Source organism: Bos taurus, chromosome X (assembly GCF_002263795.3).
Source record: "Bos taurus isolate L1 Dominette 01449 registration number 42190680 breed Hereford chromosome X, ARS-UCD2.0, whole genome shotgun sequence".
Taxonomy (NCBI): Eukaryota; Metazoa; Chordata; class Mammalia; order Artiodactyla; family Bovidae; genus Bos; species Bos taurus.
Genome location: NC_037357.1, coordinates 105,647,070 through 105,668,907, shown reverse-complemented (window position 1 = coordinate 105,668,907; position 21,838 = coordinate 105,647,070). Strand labels below are relative to the sequence as shown.

The following is a 21,838-nucleotide window of genomic DNA, read 5'->3' as shown; positions in this document are numbered from 1 at the left end:
TGTGTATTCTTGCCACCTCTTGTTAATATCTTCTGCTTCTGTTAGGTCCATACCATTTCTGTCCTTTATTGAGCCCATCTTTGCATGAAATGTTCCCTTGGTATCTCTAATTTTCTTAAAGAGATGTCTAGTCTTTCCCATTCATTGTTTTCCTCTATTTCTTTGCATTGACCACTGAGGAAGGCTTTCTTATCTCTCCTTGCTATTCTTTGGAATTCTGCATTCAAATGGTTATATCTTTCCTTTTCTCCTTTGCTTTTCACTTCTCTTCTTTTCACAGCTATTTATAAGGCCTCCTCAGACAGCCATTTTGCTTTTTTGCATTTCTTTTTCTTGGGGATGGTCTTGATTCCTGTCTCCTGTACAATGTCATGAACCTCCGTCCATAGTTCATCAGGCACTCTGTCTATCACATCTAGTCCCTTAAATCTATTTCTCACTTCCACTGTATAAGGGATTTGATTTAGGTCATACCTGAATGGTCTAGTGGTTTTCCCAACTTTCTTCAATTTAAGTCTTCTAAATTGAAGAACACCTGATTAGAAGTGGCTTAAACAATAAGATTTTGTTATCTGACCTAAGAAATTTTGCTGCTTCATCTTCACGTTTGCCTCCTTATGATTGCAACATGACAGCCTGGGCTCCAGGAGTCACAGTTACACAACTGAACCAAAATTAGAAAAAGGATTTTCCTTCTTTCAGGGGGAAATCTTTCCTAGAAGCCACCTATCCCCTTCAGCAGAATTCCATAAGTTTCTTATTGGCTGGAGTTGTCATATCCCTACCTCTAAAGCTGTCTCTGGCAAACAGAATGATGTTGTCATGGTTTCGTTTGACTACACAGCAGTCATTCCTTGGGGCTGGCAAAGAGGCCACTATCCTTTAGCTTATGGGAGGAAGGATATCCACAAAAATAGGATTCTGCAAACAGCAACAAGTTGGGGAAATGGCCATTTGCTGGGCAATCTGACATTTCACTCTCATTTATTTATTTATTTATGGCTGTGCTGGGGCTTCGTTTTTGCACAGGCTTTTCTCTAGTTGTGGTGAGCAGGGACTCCTCTCAAGTTGCAGTGCTCAGGCTTCTCGTTGCGGTGGCTTCTCTTGTGGAGTATGGGTTCTAGGGCATGTGGTCTTCAGTAGTTGAGGTACACAGGCTTAGCTGCTCCATGGCATGTGGGATCTTTCTGGATCAAGGATCAAACCCATGTCTCCTGCATTGGCAGGTGAATTCTTTACTGCTGAGCCACCAGGGAAGCCCTGTCATTTTTAAAATTAAAGATTCAAAGACTTCCCTAGTGGTCCAGTGTTTATGAGTCCATGCTTCTAATGCAGAGGGCACAAGTTTGATCCCTGGTTGGGGAATTAAGATTCCACATTAATCTTAAGGTGGCACGGCCAAAAAAAAAAAAAAATTCAGCTAAGATGATGAATTTGGGAAGAATATGAAGAATATGAAAGCTCCCTGTCTCCCCTCCAAAAACAAAGTCCTGTACTTATCTCCTTTTGCATTATATGTCCCTGATTAAGAAACTCTCAGGGAGAAGGCAATGGCACCCCACTCCAGTACTCTTGCCTGGAAAGTCTCATGGATGGAGGAGCCTGGTGGGCTGCAGTCCATGGGGTCACTAGAGTCGGACACAACTGAGCGACTTCACTTTCACTTTTCACTTTCATGCACTGGAGAAGGAAATGGCAACCCACTCCAGTGTTCTTGCCTGGAGAATCCCAGGGACAGGGGAGCCTGGTGGGCTGCTTGCCTGGGGAATCCCAGTGATGGGGGAGCCTGGTGGGCTGCTTGCCTGGAGAATCGCAGGGATGGGGGAGCCTGGTGGGCTGCCATCTGTGGGGTCACACAGTCAGACACGACTTAAGTGACTTAGCAGCAGCAGCAGCAGCAGGAAGAAGTCATATGTTGAAAAAAATAGGAACAATTACATCCAATTATCTTGTTAGAATGCCCATTAGTGGGATTGTGTTTGTGTCCTTGGAGTGGAATTGTGGATCTGCGGGCGTCTAAGAGAAGCAGGAAAGAGAATTCTCAGCTCTGGAGAATTAGGAATCCTAGAGGTTGGAGAGGGAAACCGGATATTCATTCGTTAGTTCAACAGCTATTTGAAGTGCGCCCCCTTGTGCCAGGTGCTGGACTAGACACTGAGGGTAGTGTGACTAAGACACCAACCTTCCTTTCCAGAACTCACAGTCCCTTCAAAGAGTCAGACACCCAACCTGGTGATCTCAATGCACTATGGTAAGAGCTATGATGGGACTATAAGCCAGGAGGTCCGAGGGACAGACAGAAGGAGTTCAGATCTGGTCTTGGAGGTCCAGAGAGATTCAAAGAGAAAGTAACATAAAATCCCAGACCAGAGATTTACCCTGAAGTTTATAGCGCTTAAGCTTTAGGCCCCCAATGAATGCCGGGAGTGTAGCACTTTCTAGACAGCAAGGAGAAATTGGATACAATTCGAAAGGACATTTACTATGCATTTCTGCCACACTGTCCAAAGAGATCACAGGACGGGATCAGAATCTCCAAGGCGCCAGTACTTTGTTCTGGTTTTCATCTGGAACATTCTTTCATTTTGTACCTAATTTTGAATTCATATTTTTTATCTCTTTTTCAAAGCTTCTCCCCAGACCAAATTGTCTAGGTTTCAGGCCCCATTAAACTTAGATCTGCCCCTGCTTGTGATCTGAAGCATGAGTAGGTGTTTACCTGGCGGAGGCAGTGGAAAGAATTTTCATGGTGTTCTAAAACACCATGTGCAAAAGCCTGAATTAATAAAAAAGGATACTTATAATCAGAGAACAGCTTATAGGTCTTTGTTGATGGAGCATGGGAGAGAGGTGAGGTTGGATCACTGGCCACATTGTGAGGGGGAGGAAAAATGATAGTGTTGACACAAGCCAGGTCCTCTGCTAAGCACCAGTATCCACGTGATCACTTTTATTCCTCACAATAATCCTATGCAGCCATTGCTGCAATTATTTCCATTTTACAGAAAAGAAAGCTGAGAGTAGTGAACTAAAGGAATTTTCCTGTGGTTGCACAGTAAGTAGTAGAGTTAGTATTCCAGCTCAATATTGTCTGATGCCAAAGCTCAAGCATTGAATCACTAGGCTCTCCTGACTCCTAAACTTTGCCCAGATTGCAGATGTGGTTAAGTTTGGCAGATATCAGAGACCAAGGAAAGAAGCAAGCCTGGTGGCACTTCCCAGGGTAGCCTGGAATGAACGGGCAGAGTACATAGAAGGCAGCTCTTACTCAGTAGGGAGGGATCATTTCTGCTGAGACCCCAGGCTGGGGGCTGAGGCAGGGCACCCCCCACAGCTCCCAGCACTGGAGCCCTGCTCTGAAGCCATAAGGGGGACACTGGGCTGAAACCAGGAGGGTCCCAGGGGAAAGACCTCCGGGTTGAAGTCCTGTTCTTCTACAATATATCTGCTCAGGGCCACTGTCCTCTTTTTCTAGAAAAACTGATAGAACTTCTCAAGGCCAACAGGTGTAGTTCAGCACAGGTGAACCTAGAACCCAGTTGATCAAGTCTTATTCTTTGGAACCAAAGAAGTTAACACTGCCTTAGTAGATAAATGAGAAAAAAATATATATTTTCTTCAAAATGATTTTCAGTAGGGACACTATTAAGTGCTTACATTGTACAGGGAGAGTTTGGCTAAGGGGTCATAGTTATGGGACAGGTGATTGTGTCAGGCCCGGATCCAAGGAAGACTTCAGTCCCTACCCAGACCATCTACTTCTTTCTTCACAGTGGCCAAGGATGGTGTTTCCTGAGAGAAAGAAGAAAGACCTTTTGTTATCTCCCCCAACCCTGATGGAGAACTCTAGTTGGCTGGTGTGACACGTCTAGAAAAATCCTTCTTCCCCCATTAGGAAGGTTTAAGTAACATATCTTAAACAGCAAACTGCAAGACCTACGCCATTGATTTTGTGTGACTGCCAATCCTAATACTTGTGAATGCCATGATGTCTAAGCCAGCATTATCCAGTATGGCAGGCATTAGCCATGTGTGATTACTAAGCACTTGAAATATTCCTAGTCTGAGTTGAGATGTGTTGTAAATGTAAAACACACATCACATTTCCAAGACTTAGTACCAAAAAGAAGAAAATATTAATAATTTTTATGTTTGATTATATTACAATGATAACATCTTGGATATATTGGACTAAATACAGAATTTATTAAAATGAATTTCACCCCATCTAGTTACTTTTTTAAATTTATTTTTAATTTATTTTTTAATTTAATTTTATTTTTTTTAGTTTTGTTCTTCCTTTCTTGTTTTTTTTTTTTTTAATTTTATTTTATTTTTAAACTTTGCACTATTGTATTGGTTTTGCCAAACATCGAAATGAATCCACCACAGGTATACACGTGTTCCCCATCCTGAACCCTCCTCCCCCCTCCCTCCCCATACCATCCCCCTGGGCCGTCCCAGTACACCAGCCCCAAGCATCCAGCATCGTGCATCGAACCTGGACTGGCGACTCGTTCCATATATGACATTATACGTATTTCAGTGCCATTCTCCCAAATCATCCCACCCTCTCCCTCTCCCACAAAGTCCAAAAGACTGTTCCATACATCAGTGTCTCCCCTGCTGTCCCGTACACAGGGTCATCGTCACCATCCCTCTAAATTCCATATATATGCGTTAGTATACTGTATTGGTGTTTTTCTTTCTGGCTTACTTCACTCTGTATAATGGGCTCCAGTTTCATCCACCTCATTAGAACTGATTCAAATGTATTCTTTTTAATGGCTGAGTAATACTCCATTGTGTATATGTACCACAGCTTTCTTATCCATTCATCTGTTGATGGACATCTAGGTTGCTTCCATGTCCTGGCTATTATAAACAGTGCTGCGACGAACATTGGGGTACACGTGTCTCTTTCAATTCTGGTTTCCTCAGTGTGTATGCCCAGCAGTGGGATTGCTGGATCATAAGGCAGTTCTATTTCCAGTTTTTTAAGGAATCTTCATACTGTTCTCCATAGTCGCTGTACTAGCATCTAGTTACTTTTTAAATTTTTTAAAAATAAATATTTATTCTTGGCTGTGCTGTGTCTTCATTGCTGCATGGGCTTTTCTCTAGTTATGGTGCACAGGCTTTTCATGGAGTGACTTCTGTTGTTGCAGAGCACAGACCCAAGGGTGCACAGGCTTCAGTAGTTGTGGCTCCCAAGCTCAAAAGCACTTACTCAATAGTTGTGGCGAATGGGCTTACTTGCTCCTCCACATGTGGGATCTTCCTGGTCCAGGGATCGAACCCACATTACCTGCATTGGCAGGCAGATCTTTTACCACTGAGCCACCAAGGAAGCCCCTACTTTTAAAATTTTTTGTAAAAAAATTTATTGGCATAGAGTTGATTTACAATGTTGTGTTAGTTCCAGGTATACAACAAAGTGAATCAATTGTGTGTGTGTGTGTGTATAAATATAATCTCCAATCTTTTTAAGATTCTTTTTCCACATAGGTCATTGAGTAGAGTTCCCTGTGCTGTGCACTGAGAGTGTTAGTCGCTAAGTCGTGTCCAACTGTTTGCAGCCCCATGGACTGTAGCCCACCAGGCTCCTCTGTCCATGAGGTTTCCCTAGCAAGAATACTGGAGTGGGTAGACATTTCATTCTCCAGGGGATTTTCCTGGCCCAGGGATCAAACCCAGGTTTCCTGCACTGCAGGCAGATTCTTTACCATCTGAGTCACTAGTGTGGCTATTAGGAAATGTAAAGTGTTGTATGTGATTGGCTTCTGTGGTTCGTGGTATATTGGACAGCACTGCTCTAGACATTTGAATAGCTAGATACCTTGAGGACCTGCTTTTCTATGAAGAGTACTAAACGCACCACAGAAAAGTCAGCCTGCTCTCATTTCTGGATGTCATTTTCCACCCATCGTGTCAGAAAAATTGTATTTGCAGTAAGAAGGAGTCATCCTTACTCTATTATTTCTGTGTTCAAAGAGAGGGTGAACACAGCATGTCCTGGGCAATGGGGCTGATGTTTTCCTATATAGTGGTTCTTAACCGTGGCTGTGCATTAGAACCACCTAGGGGCTTTAGAAAAGTCTGAGGTCAGGCTACACCCCAGACTACTCAAGTGGCAATGTGTGGGAGTGAGACCCGGGCATCAGGGTTTTCCTAAAGTTTCCCCAGGCGATTACACTGCAGCTGGGCTGTCCAGCAATTCAGAAATCTTGCTGTATAAGAAAGGCATGTGTCTGGGACTTAACAGCAGGTGAATATTTCATCAGATATATGTGTCAAAAGGTAACAGAATCACTGATTTCCTCACACTGAGCTTAGATAGCCAAATAAAATGTAGCTTCTTTGTATTCTAGAATGGATCTGAACTTCCTCCTGACTCCCCTTCCCCAATGGCACAGACAAACACACAAAAACCCAAACACACAAAAAAACCCAAACAAAAAAAACTTTCCTAAGCCTGGTGTCTCCATCTATGCTAAACTGAATAGTCTCTCTGCACTAGCTGAAGATCTTAGACTTAAAATGCTTTGTATTTCATTTAAATTTTTTTCTTTAAATTTGTTTTATTGAAGTATAGTCGTTTTACAATGTTGTGGTAATTTGTGCTATACTGCAAAGTGACTCCAGTTTTTTATATATATGTATGTATTCTTTTTCATATTCTTTTCCATTATGGTTTATCACAGGTTACTGAATATAGTTCCCTGTGCTATACAGTAGGACCTTGCTGTTTATCCATCCTTTATATAACAGTTTACATCTACTAACCTTAAACTCCCAGTCTATCCCTCTCCATCAGTCCCCTCCTCCTTGGCAACCACAAGTATATTCTCTATGTCTGTGAGTCTCTTTCTATTTCATAGATAAGTTCATTTGTGTTATATTTTAGTTTCCATATATGTGATATCATACGATACTTGTCTTTCTCTTTCTGACTTACTTCACCTAATGTGACAATCTCTAGGTCAATCCACATTGCTGCAAATGTCATTATTCCAATTCTTTTTCTTGGCCCACATCTTCTTTATGTTTTAATTTTCATATGTATTTAATAAATTTACAAATTTTATTTTTCCTTATAATTTGTACAGAAGACTCAAATATGGACAATCTGTGTTTTTCTCAGTTTAGTCCCTTAGTCATGTCTGACTCTTTGTGACCCCATGGACTGCAGCATGCCAGGCCTTTCTGTCCATCACCAACTCCCGGAGTTTACTCAAACTCATGTCCATTGAGTTGGTGATGCCATCCAACCATCTCATCCTCTGTCATCCCCTTCTCCTCCTGCCTTCAATCTTTCCCAGAATCAGGGTCTTTTCAAATGAGTCAGTTCTTCACATCAGGTGGCCAAAGTATTGGAGTTTCAGATGCAACATCAGTCCTTCCAATGAATATCCAAGACTGATTTCCTTTAGGATGGACTGGATGGATCTTGCAGTCCAAGGGACTCTCAAGAGTCTTCTCCAACACCACACTTCAAAAGCATCAATTCTTTGGCACTCAGCTTTCTTTATAGTCCAACTCTCACATCCATACATGACCACTGGAGAAACCATAGCCTTGACTAGATAGACCTTTGTTGACAAAGTAATGTCTCTGGTTTTTAATATGCTGTCTAGGTTGGTCATAACTTTCCTTCCAAGGAGTAAGCGTCTTTTAATTTCATGGCTGGAGTCACCATCTGCAGTGATTTTGGAGCCCCAAAAAATAAAGTCTGACACTGTTTCCACTGTTTCTCCATATATTTGCCATGAAGTGATGGGACCAGATGCCATGATCTTCGTTTTCTGAATGTTGAGCTTTAAGCCAACTTTTTCACTCCTCTTTCACTTTCATCAAGAGGCTCTTTAGTTCTTCTTCAGTTTCTGCCATAAGGGTGGTATCATCTGCATATCTGAGGTTATTGATATTTCTCCCGGCAATCTTGATTCCAACTTGTGCTTCCTCCAGCCCAGCGTTTCTCCTTATGTACTCTGCATATAAGTTAAATAAGCAGGATGACAATATACAGCCTTAACATACTCCTTTTCCTATTTGGAACCAGTCTGTTGTTCCATGTCCAGTTCTGTTGCTTCCTGACCTGCATACAGATTTCTCAAGAGGCAGGTCACGGGGTCTGGTATTCCCATCTCTTTCAGAATTTTCCACAGTTTGTTGTGATCCACACAGTCAAAGGCTTTGGCATAGTCAATAAAGCAGAAATAGATGTTTTTCTGGAACTCTCTTGCTTTTTCGATGATCTAACGGATGTTGACAATTTGATCTCTGGTGTTTTTCTAAAAAGATACAAATGAACTTAATTTACAAAACAGAAACAGACTCACAGACTTAGAAAATGAGCTTCTGGTTGTCAGGGGGAGGGGTGGGGGGCAAGGATAGATTGGGAATTTGTCCCACATCCTTTTTATCCATAAAATGCTATCTTTCAGAATATCATCCCTGCCCTCCTCCTTTACTAAGATGGAGTCAAGGAAAGACACCATATGGGAGAGACACTGTGTGCAGTGGCCTCATGGCAGAGGGACAGCTGAACCCTCTGGCCTGAGGCTGGTCCTGGGGCCAGGTCGGGCCAGTGTTAGCTCACACCTGGTCCCTACGTCTTCTGCTGGGTTCTGCTGCCCAGGTCTGCCATGGATAGGGCCAATCCTCTGCTGCCTTCCTCAGCATTCCCCTTCTCACTGTGGCTTGCCAACCCCGGAGCGCACCCCATTCCCTCTTTTGGGGCCTGCAACCTGACTGCTCCACAGAGGGCACATTGAAGGCTTTTGGCCTGAGCCTCACATCCCACCTCCCCAGCAAGGCTGGGCTTCTGGATCCCTATTGCCACACCGGAGGGCTCATCCCTGCCCTCTCTCTGTGACCTCAACTCCTCCTTGGTTACTCATGATTAGGTTGGGCCTTGAACAAGTGTCACTCATAGAGTCAACGATGGGAAGAGAAGCACAAGCTCTGAATCTCTCAACTGATTCCATATGTCCCTTCCCAGGCTGAGGTCAGGGGAGGGCCTTCAACATGCAGGGGACTCCCTCTTCTCTCAATCCCCACCCCAAGGGCCCACTGCCCACTTTTTCACTCACATGACCTGCCTTTCTGTGGGGCAGAAAGTCTGTTCTAGGTGACCCAGGCTGAAATAGTATCTTCTCTATTCTGCCAGAGCAATGTGGCCTCAGCCCTTTAGGATTTGATTTTCTTTTTTTGTTTTTTATTTGTTTGTTTTTTTAAGATTTTATTTATTTATTTGGGTGCACCAGATCCTTAGTTGCGGCACACAGGATCTTTAGTTGTGGCATGTGGGATCTAGTTCCCTGACCAGGGATCTAACCCAGGCCCCTGCCTTGGGAGGGCAGAGTCTTAGCCACTGGACCACCAGGGAAGTGTCTCGGATTTGCTTTTAATGTGCTCAGTGAGAACCAAAAAACTTAGAAACTGGTTCTTACAGCAAAGCCTGGCTCTCGAGATCATGGCTTCAACTCAAAAAAATCATTTCTCCAACCTCAAATGGAAACACTACCCTCCTCTCTTAGATGCTAGCCTCAGTCACATCCCTCCATTCTGCCATCTCAGGCTGATGTTGCCTCAGGGTGACTAGGGACAGGGTCAGCCACGTGGAAACGCAACAGGGAAAAGTCCACTAATGTGCATTTTCAGATATGATTATTACTCAGTATAATTACAGAGGAGCAGTTTACTGAGGACCAGGTCCTGTTCTGTATGCTTTACATGAATTAAGTCATCTTAATCCTGATCACGCCCTCATGAGAAAACAGACACAGAGAAGTTAAGTAACTTGCCGAAAGTCACACATCTGTCAAGGTCAGCTAGGGATTTAAATCTAGACTGGGCTTCAGAGTCTATTTTCTTAACTTATTTTTTAAATTTTTAATTGAAGGATATTTGCTTTATAATATTGTGTTAGTTTCTGCTGTACAACAACATGAATCAGCTTTAAGTATATATATATATATCACCTCCCTCTTGAGTCTCTCTCCTCAGGGAGACTCCTCCTCCTCCTCAGACTCACCCTCACCCGCATCCCACCCCTCTGGGTCATCACAGAGCACCGAGCTGAGCTCCCTGTGCTATACAGCAGCTTCCCACTGGCTCTTTTACACATGGTAGTGTATATATCCGGAGAAGGCAATGGCACCCCACTCCAGTACCCTTGCCTGGAAAATCCCATGGGCGGAGGAGCCTGGAAGGCTGCAGTCCATGGGGTCGTGAAGAGTCGGACACGACTGAGCGACTTCAATTTCACTTTTCAATTTCATGCATTGGAGAAGGAAATGGCAACCCACTCCAGTGTTCTTGCCTGGAGAATCCCAGGGGTGGGGGAGCATGGCAGGCTGCCGTCTATGGGGTCACGCAGAGTCGGGCACAACTGAAGTGACTTAGCAGCAGCAGTGTACTAGCAGTGTGCAGTGTACAGTGTAGTAGCAGTGCTACTCTCAGTTTGCCCCACCCTCTGCTTCTCCACCTGTGTCCACATGCCCATTCTCTACGTCTGCATCTCTATTCCTGCCCTACAACTAGGATCATCTGTACAGTTTTTCTAGATTTCACATATATGTGCTCATATACGATATTTGTTGTTCTCTGTCTGACTTACTTCACTCTGTATGACAGACAGAATTCATCTTCTTAACCTCTTCTCTCCCTCCATGAGGACCCTTCCCCTCTGCATGCTCCCCACTTCTATTCTTGAGAGGTATAAAGACAAAGAGCTCTAAGAAAATATTCTTTTGACATGGGAGGCCCAGGATGTCTCACTACCAAAAGACTTTTAAGAAAGAGCTGAAGTACAATATTTTAAAAGTAAATGTGTATGCCAGAAGACTATTCAGTTGGGTTAACTATCAATCATTAAGTCTCCTACTCCCAGCAGAATTTAATCTGTCTCTGTGGAGTCCAAGTCCTTGCTTCAGGCTCTTTTGAATTCTAAACACTTCCATTAACCTAGTTTGATTGTGAAATGCTTCCACTCTCATTCCTTCACCTCGCTCACTACTGCCTTTTAATTCCTTCTGTCCATTACCTATACCTGCACAATGTACAGCATAGCCTGGTGAGATTATATATTGTCTCCTTTAAAACACACACACCTACACACACTTTTTTGTCTTGAGATGAGAAGTCAGGATTCACTTTGTTTTTTGTTGATCTATGTTTTTAGTTGTACTAGATCTCTGTTGCTGCGTGGGCTTTCTCTAGTTGCAGCGAGCCGGGGCTACTCTTCACTGCAGTGCACGGGCTTCTCTTTGCAGTGGCTTCTCTTGTTACAGAGCACAAGCTCTAGGCACGTAGGCTTCAGTAGTTGTGGCCCATGGGCTTAGTTGATCCACAGTTTGTGGGATCTTCTCAGACCAGGGATCGAACCCATATCCCCTGCATTGGCGGGCAGAATCTTATCCACTGTACCACCAGGGAAGTCCTATATATTGTTTTCTGATTGTGTCCTCTGTGTATATTTTATTTCCCTAAACTGACTGTGAACTCCTGGAGGGCAGAGACTGTATCCTATATCAGACTCACAGCCCCCACAGTGTTAGCACAGTAGGGCGCGCAGAGAAGGGGCTCAGTCAATATTTGTGGATTGATGCCCTTGGGAAAAAAATAAATGATCTCTATTTGCTTACTTTTCAAATCTTTGAAACTTAAATTCAATCTCTGGCTTCCTTTATTTGTCAAATATATACACTGGGCTCTGTGCTAAACTGCGTAGGTCGAAACTTTAGTACTTCCAGTTCCTGGCTTTGGGCTAGGTGCATTCACCCTCTGTGCCTCAGTTTCCACAAATGTAAAATGGGGATATAATTGTGTTATCTCACAAGGTTGGTGTGAGGAGTATAAATGAGATAATATACACTGAAGAATTAGACTAGTGCCTGGCATGTTGTAAGCATTCAATAAATTCCAGCTATAAAACATGGATGCACATTTACCTTATAATCCCACTTCTACCCTCTAGCTTGAATACCCCAAGTATACATTTACATGCACATGATAAAACATAATATTTAAAATATTTAAAATTTTCTATCCATTCACCCATTCTTCACATTTTACAAACACTGTTTGTTATGTCATTTCCCAAGAAACCCCTTGATGGTCAGGCTTTCCAGATGGCGCTAGCGATAAAAAAAAAAAACAAACCTCCTGCCAGTGCAGGAGACATAAGACACCCAGGTTCGATCCTTGGATTGGGAAGGTCCTCTGGAGGAAGGCATGGCAACACACTCCAGTATTCTTGCCTGGAGAATTCCATGGACAGAAGCACCTGACAGGCTATAGTCCATGGGGTCTCAAAGAATTGGCCACAAATGAAGCAACTTCACAGGCACGTCAACGGTCACATGATCCTGGCCACCAGGTGGCGGTGTTGTTCAGTCCGGTACAGTATATTAGCAGTTGCCTTACATTAGGGCTTGGCCTGAACTTGCAACGCTGTTTCAGAAGTAGCACAAGTTACTTTCTTTGTCCTGTGACTGGCTGTTTTTTTCCTTCTGCTTCTTTTCCTGTCTACTGCTTGACTCATCTCCATTACACATCTCACCACCTCCTCAAATGACCCACCTCCATTACATATCTAACTACCTCCTCAAATATGTACCGTGTAACTGGCCTCATAGAAATCTGGTTGAGATTTCCATACCACCCAGCAAGGTGTTGACCAGAAATGAAAAAAGTGAAAGTGTTAGTTGCTCAGTCATGTCCAGCTCTTTGTGACCCCATGGACTGTAGCCCGCCAGGCTCCTCTGTCCATGGGATTATCCAGGCAACAATACTGGGGTGGATATAATGTTTTTTTAAAAGAGCAACCTTGAATATCCTGGAAATTAAAGGTTAAATCACTAAATACCTGCAGTAAATCACTGCTGCTGCTGCTGCTAAGTCGCTTCAGTCGTGTCCGACTCTGTGTGGCCCCATAGACGGCAGTCCACCAGGCTTCCCCGTCCCTGGGATTCTCCAGGCAAGAACACTGGAGTGGGTTGCCATTTCTTTCTCCAATGCATGAAAGTAAAAAGTGAAAGTGAAGTCGCTCAGTTGTGTCCGACTCTTTGCGACCCCATGGACTGCAGCCTACCAGGCTCCTCTGTCCATGGGATTTTCCAGGCAAGAGTACTGGAGTTGGGTGCCATTGCCTTCTCTGGCAGTAAATCACTAACGGGTAGAAAAGGCAAATGCCCTGCTGGTCTGTCCACGCCAATCTCTCCCCTCCTCTGCACTCCAAGCCCACAGTTGGGCCACGGGGACCAATCCTGACATTTGGTGGCCACCCAGACACTTCAGAGTCCTTCCCAGGACGACTTTCCTTGAAGCTTCCAGTAACCAACAGGCCAGCAAGCCAAACCCGTGTTTGCCAGATAGAGCAAGCTTGTGGGTTCAGGTGCAGTGTATGTACAGTTCCCAAGCCCCACACCTGCATTCAGCTGCTTCCCAGAACCACCGCTAGGCCCCTGCACCATTTCCTCCTCCCCAGTATGATGACAATAGCCAGGCGTTTAGTAACAGCTGCCGCCTCCAGTGAGCCCGTCCCGTGTGCTCACTGATTCACAGGCGTTAACTCATTTCACCTTCAGAACAGGGCTGAACTGTGGCGGTGACACTTGTGGACACCATGGCTGAGGTTAAACAATCAAAGTCATGCAGCCCCAAAATGGAAGAGCTGGGGTTGAGTCCAGGTCACTGACTTGAAAACCTTCCCTCTTACCCTCCTACTCCCTGGAGGTCCCACAGGACATCACATGTTCTTGCTTCAGCAGCTAAAAGTGGAACAAGGCTGCCACCCTCACACCCACCCCACACCCACAATTCCCAGCTGTCCCTCCCCCCCCACCCACAGCTCACAACTCTGCAGAAAAATCAGATCTGGCAACTTGACCTGCCACTCTGGAAAGGCTGTGGTCTGTGGTCTTTCCCTCTGGGGCCCTGGCTCCAGCGAGCTAGGAAGGTGCCCTGTGATACCCAGACGGGCAGGGTGGCCTTGTGGCAATGATAGTTGGGCACGTGGAGAGGGAGCTGACACCATCTGCAGGGCTGAAGAAAGGCCCTGAATTTGGGAAGGAGAGAGGGTGAACTTAGGAAGGACAGGAACACAAAGGTTGACCTACGGGGACCCCTGTCCTCTGGCTCAGAGCTGAGGTGCAGCTTCTCCGGGTCATCAGGAATTCTTCCACACCCTGCAGAGGGGCAGCTCCTGCATGGAGAACTTCTCCGACATGAGGGAAGGGCTCAGTGCCTCCCTAGCCGGAGCAGGATGCATGGAGAAACCATTCCTAGGCCACGAGGCTTCCTACGGAGCCAGGCCTAGAGTCTCTCTGGAGCACTGGTGGCGGGGTCCACCTTCCTGCCACTGCATCGTGTGCTGCATTCCCAGCCCCATGCTGCTGCAGAGAGGAAGGAGTAGGTGGCCGTGACAGTGTTGGTTCACTACACGGTAGATTGTGTTGGCCTGAAAAATGGGTCATCATGGAAACCATGGAGGGCTTGCCCTGGAAGGGCCCTGCTAGCCTCATGTTTCCACCCGTGTCTTATGTAAGGCAGTTTCCAGAATTCTTCCACCTGTAGCTATAAACCACTAATGGATCCCCAAATCAGTTTCATGTGTCACAATCAGAATTTTGTTTAAAAAATAAAATAGGCTAGAGTTGAATACAAGGGAAAATATCAGAGTGCCTAGAACATATCAAATCACTTATTCTCTGGGGGCATTTTTGTTTCAGTTCTATATGTTTATGAGGGTAGCGAGTCACAGTATAAAATAGATTCTTGTCGTAGCTGTGGTCCAAAATGCGTGTAAACTGCTGCTAACCTGAGTCTCACCTTGACAAAAGGGAAAAGCTTGCATTTTTTTTCAGAGAAGAAAAACATTTCCAGTAGTCAAAAATGGGACACAATCCAAATGGTTCTCAAAGATAGAAGAGATAAATAAGTTGTGGCATAATCATGCAATGGGAATATTATGTATATGGCAAAGAAAGTGAATGAACTATAGCTATAAACAGTAACAGGATGAAATATATTAACATCATGTTGAACATAAGCAAGATGAAAAGGAAGACATAATTTATGATTCAGCTTATATAAAAATTTTAAAAGGCGAAACTAAACTCTATGGTTTACAATTACATCTATAGATGGTAAAATTAAAAAAAGAGGTAATCATTACATAACATCAGGCAAATGGTTACCCCAGAGGCAAAGGGGTTTGACGACGATCAGAAAGGGACACCAGGCAGGGAAACCAGAGGCCTGACTGTGTTGTTTCTTAACCCTACTGGTGCTTACCTGGGAATCCACTTTAACATTATTCATTAAATTCTATGTTTATGTTATATGCATTGCTAGGTATTCATCTTTCATAGTTTAAAACAAGATCATAAAAGTATAGAGATGAAATTTTACCTTTCATTCTACATGTTTATTAGTTTCTAGTTTTATGACTTTCTGGAAAACATCTTGACAGTGAAAAGAAGTAATTATGAAGTAAAGTATGTCAGGGCCTGTTCATTCTAGACCAGCACTGGACAATAGACATTTCAGTGATGATGAGAGTGTTGTGCTTCTGTGCTATCCAGTGCCAAAGCTACTAGCACATGTGGCTGTTGAGCACTTGAGACAAGGCTAGTAGAACTGAGAAATTTCAAATTGTATTTAAATAATGAAATCTAAAAAGCCACATGTGACTAGTAGCTACCATATTGTACAACACTGGTCCAGACCCACTTGCTTGGTATAATCAAATGTAATAATGCTTTTCAGATCAACCTAAATTTGAATCCTACTTCTGTTCCTACCACTGTAAGAATTTAGGTGGAATAGTTGGTTTTTCTAATCCTTACCACACTCATCTGTAAAATGGGGATAAAAAGAAACACATCTTAATCTTGATATGAGGACTGTATTAAATTCACGAATGCAGACCACCTATCACAGACCCTGCCGGTAGTTGATGTCAAGAAATGTTGATTTCCTTACCATAACTGTGTGGCCATCTTAAAATCAAGTAATCTCCAAGTAAGGCCTGGATGAGTCAGTTCAGATGACTTAGTGCTGTCTATACCGCATCTCTATCATCAATTCCAGGGATCTATCTACAGGGCAGCAGCACCATCATTTGCAGATTGTTAGTCCCTGACCAGGGATGGAGCCTGGGCCCTTGGCAGTGAGAGTGTGGGGTCCTAACCACTGTACCACCAGGGAGCGACTGAGCACACACACAAACATAGTTGATTTACAATGTTGTGTTAGTTTCTTGTATATAACAAAGTTAGTTATATATGTTGTTGTTAAGTCATTAAGTCATGTCTGACTCTATTGTGATCCCATGGACCGTAGCCCACCAGTCTCCTCTATCCATGGGATTTTCTAGGCAAGCATACTGGAGTGAGTTGCCATTTCCTTCTCCAGGAGATCTTACTGACCCAGGGATTGAACCCACGTCTCCTGCATCTTCTGCATTGACAGGCAGATTCTTTAGTGCCGAGCCACCAGGGAAGCCCATATAAATATATAATATAAACATATATATTATTTTTCATGCTATCTTCCATTATATTTTACTACAGGATATTGAATATATCAATAGTTTCCTGTGCTATATAGTAGGACCTTGTTGTCCCTCTGTTTTATACATAGCAGTGTGTATCTGCTAATCCCACATTCTAATTTATCCACCCCTCACGCCCTTTCCCCTTTGGCAACAAGAAGTCTGTTCTCTATGTCGGTGAGTCTGTTTCTGTTTTGCAGATAAGTTCATTTATATCATATTTTAGATTCCATATATAAGTGATATCATATAATATTTGTCTTTCTCTTTCTGACTTCTCTTAGTATGTATAATCTCTAGGTCCATCCATGTTACTACAAATGGCATTATTTTGTTCTTTGTAATTGTTGAGTAATATTCAGTTGTATATATGTACCACATCTTCTTTATTCATTCGTTTATCAATGGACGTTAGGTTATTTCCATGTCTTGGCTATTGTAAACACTGCTGCTATGAAGATATGGCTGCATGTATCTTTTTTAATTAGAATTTTGTCTGGGTATATGGCCAGGGATGGAATTGCATCATACCAGCCAGATATTTTTTTATCAATTTTTTATCAGCCACATCGACTCAGTTGCTGTAGTTTACATTAAGATGTTTTGAGTCAAAGTTGATTGCACACTTCTCTGTGAGCCAATAATGTGAGGCAAGTCTTTGAAAGGGTAGCACATTCGGTCTAGGATTACACCATAGATATACTATCTCCAAAACAATGGAAGTCAGGATCCCCCTTCCCTCTTGACCAGTCTGACTGCACCTAGAACATTTTCCTCTTCTTTGGACCACATTTTGAAAGGGAGGTAACTCACACATCATGCAGTCACCATGTGTCAAGCACTGCGCTATATGCATCAGGTACCTTCATCTTCCCACCAACCCAGTGAGCTATGTATTAATACCTCTCTTCCATTATACAGATAAGGAAACTGAGACTAAGAGAGGCTAAGTGGATTGCCAAAGATCATATATCTGGTAATAGGAAGGTCAGAATTTAAACAAATTCTGTGTAATTTCAATAAACCCCTTTGTAATGAGTGGAGGGCCTTCCTTCTGGTAACTCCCCTGGATCCAGAACCTTGACTCACTCTTCCTTTGCTTTCTCATCCAGAAATCTTGCCCCCTCCATTTCAGCCACCCATGCCCCCAGGCCCCAGTCTGGAGGCCATCACCTCTCAGAAGTGCATCATGTTTAAAATCTCCATTGCAGACATGCCCCCTCAGAACACCACCTCCTCTCGGTCCCTCATTCATTCACACCCAGACGACGGTCCTTCAGCCTCATCCAGAGCTTTGGTTTCTTCCCGACTCTTTGGCTCTGTTTCTCTCTGGTGTTCCCATCCTGGTGTTATGCTTGTCTTAGACACCACCATCTGTCATTTGAGTGTTCTCTTGCACATGTCTGGAGTCCTCTCACACTGTCCTCCTGTGCCCTCTGCCAGCACAACCCAGGCCCAGTCCCCTGCACTGCCTGCCTCCTCTACATGTGCACATGTATTGGTAAGGAGATCCAGGACCATTACCCACTATTCAGACCACTATCAGCTTATGATCTCCAACTTCACTGGGCTCTTAGGTCTCTGCAATCATTTTGGCCTCTGCAGTCAAGCCCCACTTTTGAACAGCAGACACGGAACCTGAAAATTTTCATCATCGTCCTGAAACATCCATTTACCACTTCATTTTCAACAGAAGACCTTCTCTGCTCTTTCACAAAAGAAAATGGAAACCACGAAGAGGAAGTCCTGGGCCTCCTGCCCCCAGCCCTGCACACGCTCCTGCCTGTGCCCTCCTCCTACAAAGGAGGCCCCTCCCGAACAAGGCTGCTCCCATCTCCCTCCTGCCCTGTGCCCAGAAACCTGGCTCCATCAAAGAGCTTCCATGTGGCTCCTCCCTGCCTCCTGCCTAGCTCCTTCTCCACCATGTGTACAGGCTCCTATTTGAAAACAAAATGGAACCAGATCCGCATGGTGTCCACATGTCTTCTGCATTCCAGCCACACGCTCTCTTCCCCTCACAGGCAGTATTTTGAGGTGGTGCCACTCCGCACCCCAACCTGTTAATATCTAGGGCCCTCCTTGATGTCCGCTGAGACCACATTGCAGGTCATTCACGGCATCCTCACTGCTGAATGTGGGTCCCTTGTCAGTTTGCATCACACTTATACGCTCACATTAGATGCTGGGTACCTGGGACTCAGTGGCTGCGAGACCCCTGTTGCAGGTGCAGCCTTTCCTCTCTGCCTGCCTTTCCACGTGTGCATCTCAGTCGCCTCCTCTTCTGCTTTCCTCTGAACCCAGGTCTCCAAGAAGGCCGCGTCATGGGACCCCCTCCTCCTCTCTCACTGCTGCCCTCTCCCGTGACCTTCTGTAGCTTCCTACTCTACCTTCTGCTGATGATGCCCACACCTGTGTCTCCAGGCAGTCCTGAGCTCCACACTTGCTCGTCTGACTGAGCAGCCAGTGCCTCCACTCGGGGATCTCGTCTCCCCTCACCCCCACCTACACTCAGGCCTGAGGAAACCAGATTCCTTACCTTCCCCACTCAGTGACTGTTCTTCCTCCCGCTTTTCTTCAGGGGATGGCGGCACTGTCAACCCGGTACACACACCGGCACCCTGGGGTCAACCTCCACTCCTTCCTGTCCCTCAGTCTCATGCAGTTCACCCCGCAGGTGGCAAATCCTGGCAGTATTGCTTCCAAGTCCTCCCATGGCTCGTCCATGCTGTCCTGTCTAGTCTGGTCTCACTCACATCACCCCACCTCTCACAGTGGTGGAGTGACGTCTGGCTGCTGTACTGATGGAGAAGATTCAATTCTGCGTTAAAAAAAAAAAAAAAAAAAAAAAACCAAGAAAACGCCACCAGTTAGGTGTAGATAAGTGTCTCAGAAGCTCAGGCTGCATTAACCACATACCATAGACCAGAGGTTTAGTCGGCAGAGATTGGTTTTCTCATAGCTCTGCAGACTGGCCATGCCAGGGTGGCCGGGTTCTTGTCAGGCCTGTCTTCCTGAGTTGTAGATGGCCATCTTTCTGGTGTGTCCTCACCTGGCCTTTCCTTGGTGTGTGTGCATCGAGAAAGACAGATCTCTCTCTCTCACTCTCTCTCTCTCTCTCTCTCTTGCTCTTCTTATAACGAGGCCAGTCCTATCAGACTAGACACCCCATCTTTATGATCTTATTTAACCTTCATTTTCTCCTAAAAGCCCTGTCTCCTCATACGCTCCCATTGGGAGTTAGAGCTTCAGCATATGAGTGAGGAGGGAGGGGATGTAATTCAGCCCATAGCAGTAAGTTATTAACCTGAAAAACATGAGATAAGTAAAGTGAGTAGTGCATATTTGTGTAAATATAGATAAAACAGGATGGAAGGACAAATACACACTACTATGTATAACATAGATAACTAATGAGAACCTACTGTCTAGCACAGGGAACTCCACTCAGTGCTCTGTGGTGACCTAAATGGGAAGGAAATCCAAAATAGAAGGGATATATGTATACATATAAGTGATTCACTTTGCTGTACAGCAGAAACTAACACAGCATTATAAAGCAACTATATTCCAATAAAAATAAATAAACCTGCCAAATACACACACGCAGACACGCACACACAACAAAAAGGATAGAAGGAGGAAGGAAACACTATTACTCTGGGTATATATGATAAATAAACATGAGGTCCATGAGGCAGACTATTTTTATATCAGAATTATGCAAAAATACACACAGAATCTTGATTCAGTCACCCTTTGCTGACACTGATCCTGGCCCCTGCCTAAGAAATACGAATAAACCCTTTAGCTGTTCAGCAGACTTACTGACAGGTGACAGCTGTGGCCAGGTGTGCTTGTCTCTGCATTTCTCAGAGAAGGTATGTGTCATTGGTCCCAGGCACCTTCTGTCTCTGGACCCCTGGCTCCAACCTCAATGCTGGTGCTTGTAAGCACACCATTGGCAGGGAAGGCTGATGCAGCAGGGACAGAGAGAGACCAGATGTGTGCCTACTGTATGTTCCAGGATTCAGGAAGCACAGTATTTCTGCTTGTTTGCACCCTGTATTCAGTGTCCGCATCTCTTTTCCCTTGCTATTTGCTGTGTGTTCTAAAGCTTATTGATGAACTCTGTATTCAAGCTTTTTCATATGGTTAGCAGGTTTTTCTTTGCTGTGCCCTCTTTTATAACTTGCCTGGTGGTGCACTTGGAGGCCACTCTGACATCATGACGAGTAGAATCGTATGTGACAAGGAGGATGCTTTAATGGCCTCAACTCTTCACCCCTCCCTATGTGCACTGCCTTTGTCATGTGACTTTTCAGCTCCCCCCATCAAGGGATGACATGTATTTCCTCCCCTTTGAAACAGCTCAGCCATGTGGTGTGCTTTGCTCCATGGGATGTTAGTGGAGGCTTGAAAGAGAGCCTGTCTGGTTGGGCTTGCTCTCCTGCACCACTTCCATCCATATAAGAAGGATGTGTGCAGGTTTGCCCACTGTTCCTAGGAGGAGGATGAAAGACATAGGGTGTGGAACCATGGCCAGCCAAGCCCATTCTAGATCAGCTGACTCCTAACTTGCCCAGCCTAGATTAGTCATCTATCAGTTCAGTTCAGTTCAGTTCAGTTCAGTCGCTCAGTCATGTCCGACTCTCTGCGACCCCATGAACTGTAGCATGCCTCCCTGTCCATCACCAACTCCTGGAGCCCACCCAAACTCATGTCCATTGATCCAACCATCTCATCCTCTGTCGTCCCCTTCTCCTCCCACCTTCAATCTTTCCCAGCATAAGGGTCTTTTCCAATGAGTCAGTTCTTCACATCAGGTGGCCAAAGTATTAGAGCTTCAGCTTCAACATCAGTCCTTCCAATGAACACCCAGGACTGATCTCCTTTAGGATGGACTGGTTGGATCTCCTTGCAGGCCAAGGGACTCTCAAGAGTCTTTTCCAACTGATCCACAAATTCACTGAAATAATATTGCATGTTATTTTAAGCCACTGGGTTTGGGGCATTTTATTAAACAGTAGTAGCCAATTTGTTGTATTCATCTAAACAAATTCTGTGACCTCCTCACTTTTATTCCTGCCTACAGTGGTCTCTTCCAGTCCATTTCCTACTGAAGTCATAGTACTCTTATAACACATAAATCTGCTCATTTTACGCATCTTCTTTAACCATCCAATGAATCTTTTCTTTACCTTTAGGATAAACTGCAAACTCCCACATAATCTGGCCCCTACTTGTTTATCTAGCCAGCCTGATTTCTTGGCATGA

At 44.5% G+C, this 21,838-nt stretch overlaps 1 non-coding gene across 1 annotated transcript; it reads right to left on the bottom strand.

Annotated features, from left to right (window-relative positions):
• Window positions 1-9,319: 9,319 nt before the first annotated feature.
• Window positions 9,320-9,391, bottom strand: TRNAG-CCC (transfer RNA glycine (anticodon CCC)). The gene has a single exon. It is a non-coding gene; the product is annotated as a tRNA-Gly (tRNA).
• Window positions 9,392-21,838: the final 12,447 nt, after the last annotated feature.